Here is an 8,552-nt window from a genome sequence, read left to right on the forward strand (position 1 = left end):
TCGTCTGACATCTGCATAACTCTTCTGCCGAATCTGAGCAGTCCTCATCCGATCTCGAATCTGAGTCACAATGTCAGCTGTCTGCTGCACAATCTCAGGACCCAGTAAAATCCGCTCACCAACCTCATCTCAATGCACAGGAGATCTGCATCTCCTCCCATACAATGCTGCATAAGGAGCCATACCTATAGACGACTGAAAACTGTTGTTATAGGTAAACTCCACTAATGGCAGTCTAGTCTCCCAAGAGCCCCAAAAATCAATGACACAAGCTCTCAGAAGATCCTCGAGAACCTGGATCACCCTCTCAGACTGACCATCTGTCTGGGGATGGAATGCTGTGCTGAATGAAAGCCTAGTCCCCAAAGCTGTGTGCAGACTCTTCCAAAACGCAGATGTGAATCTCGGATCTCTGTCTGACACAATCGACACTGGGATGCCATGCAGTCTAACAATCTCCTTGATGTAAAGCTCTGCATACTGTGTCAATGAGTAGGTAGTCCTCACCGGCAAGAAATGAGCTGACTTGGTGAGTCTATCCACAATCACCCAAATCACTGTGCAACCTCTGGTACTCCTCGGTAAGCCAACCACAAAGTCCATCGTAATATTCTCCCATTTCCATTCCGGAATAGGAAGAGGTCTAAGAAGTCCTGCTGGACGCTGATGCTCTGCCTTGACTCGCTGACAAGTCAAACACTCTGACACCACTCTCCCGATGTCACTCTTCATCCCGGGCCACCAATACAATAGCTGCAAATCTTTGTACATCTTCGTACTTCCGGGGTGAATGGAGTACGGAGATGTGTGAGCCTCTGCTAAAATCTCAGCTCTCAACTGATCGACGTTCGGTACCCACATCCTACCACGGTACTGAACGATACCATCCACCACTGTATACAAGAGGTTACCCCTAGCCTCATCTCTCTGTCTCCATCGCTGCAACTCCTCATCAGTAGACTGTCCATCCCTGATCCGATCTCGCAAACTGGCTGCACCGTCAACACTGACAAGCTCGGTGCACGACCACTCGGATAACACTCCAAGTCAAATCTCTGAATCTCGCTCCGTAGTGGTAACTGTACGGTCAAACATGAGACCACTGACGACTTCCGACTCAAAGCATCTGCTACTACATTAGCTTTATCCGGATGGTAGCTAATGTCACAGTCATAATCTTTCAACAACTCCAACCATCGGCGCTGTCTCATGTTCAACTCCTTCTGTGTGAAGAAGTACTTGAGACTCTTGTGGTCTGTGAAAATCTTGCACTTCTCGCCATACAGATAGTGCCTCCAGATTTTCAAAGTGAAAACCACTGCTGCTAACTCCAAGTCATGCGTCGGGTAATTCTGCTCATGAACCTTTAGCTGCCTCGACGCATACGCAATAACCTTGCCATACTGCATAAGTACTGCGCCTAAACCCAGCTTAGATGCGTCGGTGTACACCACTAACTCCTCGCGTGGTACTGTCACTGCTAACACCGGTGCAGTAGTGAGTGCTTCCTTCAGCTGATCGAAGCTCCTCTGACAGTCTGAACTCCAGATAAACTTCGCATTCTTCTTGGTTAAGGAATTCAAGGGTACTGCAATAGAGGAAAAACCCTTGATGAACTTCCTATAATATCCTGCCAAACCCAAGAAACTGCGAATCTTCGAAGCATTCTTCGGAATACCCCAATTTTGCACTGCCTCAACCTTCGACTGATCAACTGCAATCCCATCTCTCGAAATAATGTGGCCAAGAAATGCCACCTGCTCGAGCCAAAACTCGCACTTGCTGAAATTGGCATACAAACGATGCTCCCTCAAAGTCTGCAAGGCTGTCTGTAGATGCTGTCTATGCTCCTCAATGCTCCTAGAGTAGATCAAGATATCATCAATGAAGACTATGATGAACTGATCTAGATACGGCTGAAAAACTCGGTTCATGAGATCCATGAAAACCGCTGGAGCATTGGTCATCCCAAATGGCATCACTAGGAACTCGTAATGCCCATACCGGTCCGAAAAGCAGTCTTGGACACATCTGCCTCTCTAACCCGCAGCTGATGATAACCAGATCGCAGGTCGATCTTGGAGAACACTGAAGCTCCCTGCAACTAATCAAATAAATCATCTATCCTCGGTAGTGGATACTTGTTCTTCACTGTGACCCTGTTGAGTTCTCGGTAATCGATGCACAATCTCATACTGCCATCCTTCTTCTTCACAAATAACACCGGAGCTCCCCATGGAGAAAAGCTAGGACGAACAAAGCCTTTCTCTAATAGCTCCTGAATCTGCTCCTTCAACTCTTTCATTTCGGTAGGAGCAAGTATGTACGGTGCCTTAGAGATAGGCACGGTGTCTGGCACTAACTCAATGCTGAACTCCACATCTCTCACTGGTGGAATTCCTACAACATCCTCCGGAAAGACGTCCGAAAAATCACGAACCACCTCTATCTCTGATAATGATCTGCTAGATGGTTCTGAGGCCGTGCCAATACTCGCTAGAAAACCTCGACAACCCCGTCTCAACAACTTCCTCGCCTGAATAAGAGATATCACCTGAGGAGTACTACTGCTCTGAGATGCATAGAAAGTAAACGGGTCGCCTTCTGACGGTTTCACTGACACTGACCTCCGACGAAAATCAATCGAAGCTCCATTGACTGTCAAGCTCCATTTACTTAAATATTTTCAGTGCATGCAAACTTTAATCCTTTATTTATGCAGTATTTTAATTCAATATTTGACTCAGATATTTATTTTATTAAGGAATGCATTTTTATGTGAGTTATTTATTTATTTATTTATTTTTAAATCTTTTTATTCTGTGCATATATGTATGGGCATATATATACATATTTTATTTAATATGTATAAAAAAAAAATTTCCACATATTTATTTATTAATTATAGAGTTAGGATCGTTTCATCTACCCGTTTCATTTTTTAATTGATTTCGTTAACTTCCCAATTCTATCCTCCCACTTTCCCCTCAACTTCCCCCACATTTAACAGTTTCTTCAATTACTTTTCATTTTCACTTTAAACAACGGTTTCAAATCCCTGTTTCACTTCCCTTGCACGTTGTACTCTCCATTCCAGATCTTTGCACTCTACGTTTCAACAAAAGGTAAGGATCAAATGCTTTCTCCCAATCTCTTTGGTTGTTGATTTGGCTTGGATATTCTACTATGTATATGTTCAGTTTTCTGAATCTAGGGATTTGTTAGGGCATCACATTTAGATGATTGGTTTACTATCTTTATCTGAATTTAATTGAAAACCTTTGCTTCTTTTCATCGCGTGCAAGGAAACCAAGGCATGTGATGGCCAGTGTCCATGTCATCTCAGCCGCTTCCTCCCCTTCAATTACATGGTGCAGAATGAAAGAACAGGTACTCATGAGAAGGAGATGGTGGTCTTAACTCTTAAGAGCTATAAATATGTATTGCGATATCATGTTCAATGTACATTATCTATAGTTTATATATGATCTATATGTTATGTGCGATAAATTTTTCTTCATTAAATCCTTTTGCATTAGTCATGTGAATTTCATAATTTTGATTTGATATTCAGAATTGTGATGTACAGCAACAGAGGAATAAACTTTATCAGGAAACAGAAAAGTAATCTCGGATTGTCTTTCTCTTCAATTAAGATGGAGGATTAAGAACAGATGAATTGCTATTTGTGTCGGTTTAGGGGGTTTTTCCTAAATGTTCTTTTACCTCAAAGCTTAAGGAAAAGGGTTTCTTCTGGGATTTTGGGGGTACAAACCTCAGGCAGGATGAGTGAACCTCCAGGTGAGTTGACATGGTTTCTTTCATCTGAGAGTGTACAGTCTCTTTTGTATTTTGTGCATGATGTATCCTCCACAAACAATTTTCTGTGTTTCATGCTTGGAAATGCCATGATCCTCTTTCGGCTTGATGAAGGTGATGATTGCACAATGTGGATGAAAGGTGTATGGTATGTGTGTGAGTGAGTGAGTGAGTGGATCACTCTGCACATTAATTTCAATTCACACTGTATATACTCATAGTTGGAGGACAATTAAATTATGTCAATCCTGCAGGCATTTAATTTGCTTCCATTTTTATATATTATTTTCCTCTTTATCCTCTTGGATTTTGGATTTATTTATTGAAAATATATGTGCATAAAACAATTTTGAAATTCCAAATATTTTTTTATAAAAAAAAATTGGTATGAGAATGTGGGTATATCTGAAAATATTTTGGCACCACATTGTGCATCTCGAGATTTCTTTCATGTAAGATGTATAAATGGCAGTGTATGATATCATCTATAGGTGATGTTTGTCAAATAAGGACATCCTTCAAGAAAGCTTTTTTTTACACCTGTGATCCATGCATGAGGTTGTAATGAACACTCCATTTAAATCTTGAGACAAGCTAGAAATGCCATTTGAACGTCTACCCTGCAAAATAATAATTAGTTTACGCGTGCTGAAATTCACTTGAATTTAATACAAAAATAACGAAGTTTCTCTGCATGTAGAGAAAGACTTTACCCTCTCACTTGATGATTCTGGATGAGGGCATGCCTGAGTAAATTCACTATCTATATTGTTGTCTTGCAAACGTCATGTGCAATGATATTACTCCAAACTTCAATTTTTTTTCCTAACAGGCTTGGGTTTGTCCCTTCTTTGGAAGCATTCCCTGTTATTTATATTGATATGCATCTCAATACCATGTCAATCAAGTCATGTTAAAAATTTCATTCAAGTTTTCTTAAAAATTTCATCCTCTCTACCAATAGTTATTCAATAAATAAATACGTAACTAACAAAAAAAATGATAAATTGAAAAATTAAAAAAGCTTTATGTCTAATAGAAGTCATAAAATATTATAGGTAAAAATATATTATATACATGCAACGCATGTGCCACGATAGCTAGTAACTCATTGAGTTCTTACTCGTACATCTTTCTCCATCATATCCATGTGTGGTATGTCAAATCTATCCCATTACTGTACAAATTTTCTCTTATAGTTTGAACATTTTTCTTCTTTATATTAACACATCTTGCACATGGGCAAGAGATTGCATCAGGATCATCAGTGTTCTTCAATGCAAACTTCAAGAAAGACTCCATTCCAATATCATATTCAGGTGATGATCTATTCTTTGACATCCATTCTTTGTCCATTTTTTGTATAACCAATCAGCAAAAAAACAGTCAATACCTACCTTCAAAAAATTGTAGGTCATACAACAAGATCTGAACACAATCCCATGTACAAAATAATAACAAAACAATCATAATCAATTTAATTAGAAGGTTTATTTTAGTGAATAATTGTAGTACCATATACCTATGATTTTCTAAATTAACATGCAAGATAACATAGTAATACTCAACCTAAATTAGCCCGACAGAAAAAAAAAAAAAAAAATCTGGGACAGATTTTTGGACACAAAACAGTGGAGAATACATTTCTGAACTTTAAAAAAAATTACAGCATATATTGCCATATATTATGACACGTTTTCTCCAATTTTATATAAGACAGCAGGTCCATTTAACTATTTGGATGATGTGAAATTTGACAAAGAGATGTACCTGTGTGATGTTGTGTTGCAATATTTTTTCCGATAATATTAATTTCATGTTTTTCTCATCTGCTTGGATAACCTAAGAAAGGTAACAAGATTTCATTGTTATTCAATGGTAACTGGAAACATTGGAAGTTTTTCTCCAAAAAATAATTGTCAAGATACAATAGGTGTCACAAGATACAATGACTGGCAATTTTGAAGTGGCAGCAACACAAATTTCGACGTTTTATGAACAATAAAATGCTTAAACACTACTGTACTTTCTGTAGAAATTCTGGAATTATAGTTAGAGTGTCTTCAGCATTTCAAAGAAAATTGCACATTGGATGATGCCCGTCTGTCAGCCTCGAATCATCCATTTGAAAAGATAATTAATTTTATAGATGCTGAATGATATATGCCTCGACTTTTATATAGGCCCAAATGTCTAAACAGCTAGATATCTTATACATACACACACATTTTACCATGTTTTGGTCTTTTGGAGCCTCCAAAATTGACAATGGAAACATTTATTCCAAAAAAATAAAAAGAAAAAAGAAAAGAGCTTTATTCTATGCAAGATACAAATATCTTTTTTTGTCTTAAACATGAATTTCATTTTTTTTCTTTGGTCTTTAATATACAATCTATTTTCTAAATTTACGTATGATTTTATCTATATTTTTGTGTAAGGCCCCAAAAATATTTAATTTGAGAAATTAAGGGATTAAGATTTAAATTTCGAGATTCTATAAGTTCAAGGTCTAATTTAAATTCTGAGATTCTATAATTTAACCATGTTTGAGATTTTAAATTTGTCCGGGTTTTAGAGTATTTTGGCAAATTTCAGAAAAATGGATAGAAGAGACAATTTTTTTTGGAAGTGCAGGGCGCCAAGATGATGCGCTGCTGCACAAGAATGCCGAAGCATTCTTGCGCAGATGCGCATGAAGCATGCGCATAAACTTTAAAAAAAATTCCCGAAAATTGTTTGATGTTGTCGTTTCATGTTTTGAACCCGGGGTCTCACATTTTGTTTACCATCTACCACATTTCAACTGCTTCCAACAATTTTTTTACGTCATCAAAACATTTATTAAATAAAAATAAAACTGGAAATTCTTTTTAAATTTTACTTTTTCTATACTTTTTTTAATCAATCAATGTAAAATCACGCACAACTCTAAAAATATTAGACCAGAAATTATCAAATCATCTATATAGAACATGAAAATGTATATGAGATCTGGACAAACAAAAATATGAATGATCGGGCAAATCTTTTAATGAAAAAGAGATGGAGATTTTATGATCCAAAGCTAAAAACATGATAGTTTGTAATATATATCTGAAAAAGGATAACCGATTGGGTACTGATTCTGCTGCGGAGGGTAGCCTGTTAGAGCCGGCGGCGGAAGGCTCTTTGCTGGGCTTGGTGGGTAATTAGGATACGAAGGAGGATACAGATTCTCCGGTGCAGAGGTGGGCGGCGGAAAGTGTGGTGGCGGCGAAGCTCAGCCCGATTAACGTAAATACAACAGCAGAAACTTAGAATCAAAAAGAAATGGGAAATGACTGAGAAAGAAGCTCGACCCGATTAATTCTTAGAATCGATTATAACGAAGGGAGAAACTTAGAATCGATTACAGAAACAAAGGAACTTAGAATCGATTACATTGCGCAAAGGGGAGAAAAAGACGATGAATGCGATTAGGGCATGGGACGATTATCTGTGATAGAATAAATTCCAAGCCCGCTAAAAAAGGCCCATATTATGGTACAAAATAAGCAGCTTTATAAAAAAAATTAAAAAAGCTCATAGACTACGGTATAAAAAAAACCGTAGTCTATTTATTAAAAAAATTCTCATAGACTGCGGTACAAAATAATCGTAGTCTATTTATAAAAAAAATACGTTCACAGACTACGGTTCATAAACTACGGTTCCAAATAACCGTAGTCTATTTATAAAAAAAACACTTTCATAGACTACGGTTCCAAATAACCGTAGTCTATTTATAAAAAAATACGCTCATAGACTACGGTTCAAAATAACCGTAGTCTATTTATAAAAAAACACGCTCATAGACTACGGTTCCAAATAACCGTAGTCTATTTATAAAAAAACACGCTCATAGACTACGGTTCAAAATAACCGTAGTCTATTTATAAAAAAAAAAAACACACTCATAGACTACGGTTTTTAAAAACCGATGTTATAGAACACAAACAACAACGGTTTTACAAAACTGTAGAGGTATATTTTAAAAAAATCCCATTTACCACGGTTTCTGTAAAAACCATAGTTAAATATGAAAATACTACGGTTTTATTAAAAATAGTAGTCTTTCTAGTGTAGTCTATTACCAAATTTCTTGTAGTGTGGGATCGACTTGGACTTTATTCTTATATTATAATTTGACACCGTACGCTTGCGAGCGAAAAACACGAAACAAATATATTATTTTTTTTGATGATATCACTTAGACCCAATGACTCAAGATGTATTTCTACATCGAGAGTCCATAGATATAATTTTTTCCAGTGATATCGAGCGCAACGAATTCAAGTTTTGCCAAATTTGACATTGTAGTACTAAAAAAATAACAATGCATTTTATTAGTTAATTTTCATTAATATGACAATACAAAATAATAAAAAATCGACGAGTACAAGTATGTTTAAAAATAGAAAAAAAGTGTGGTGGATAATCACCGGTGAATACAAAACTTGTGAGTATGATAATCATGATAGTTATAAAAAATAGCCTTAGAAATGTCATCTTCTTCTTCGAAAAAAAACGAGCAATTATTTTGGGAGAAAGAGTGAATTTTGGTGTGATTGAAATGTGTTTGAGTGATCATATTTATAGGCCAAAAACTAGCCGTTTATTACCATTTGTGACCGTTGGGAGTAAAAAAAATTGATTATGTGTTGAATAAAAATTTATGATAATCATGCGATGCATATAATTATAATGATAAT

General features: G+C 36.7%; 1 long non-coding RNA gene across 4 annotated transcripts; it reads right to left on the reverse strand.

Moving 5' to 3' along the window:
• Positions 1 to 4,277: 4,277 nt before the first annotated feature.
• On the reverse strand, positions 4,278 to 7,316 carry LOC140865764 (uncharacterized). 4 transcript variants are annotated; one of them, XR_012144718.1, is made up of 4 exons: positions 6,931 to 7,316; positions 5,590 to 5,661; positions 4,533 to 5,165; positions 4,278 to 4,439 (listed from the first exon to the last, which is right to left on the reverse strand). It is a non-coding gene; the product is annotated as an uncharacterized lncRNA (long non-coding RNA). The 4 variants fall into 4 exon arrangements; XR_012144717.1 differs by having other exon boundaries at positions 4,533 to 5,212; XR_012144716.1 differs by having other exon boundaries at positions 4,533 to 5,216.
• Positions 7,317 to 8,552: the final 1,236 nt, after the last annotated feature.

The sequence above is a fragment of the Henckelia pumila genome, chromosome 4 (assembly GCF_033568475.1).
Source record: "Henckelia pumila isolate YLH828 chromosome 4, ASM3356847v2, whole genome shotgun sequence".
NCBI lineage: Eukaryota > Viridiplantae > Streptophyta > Magnoliopsida > Lamiales > Gesneriaceae > Henckelia > Henckelia pumila.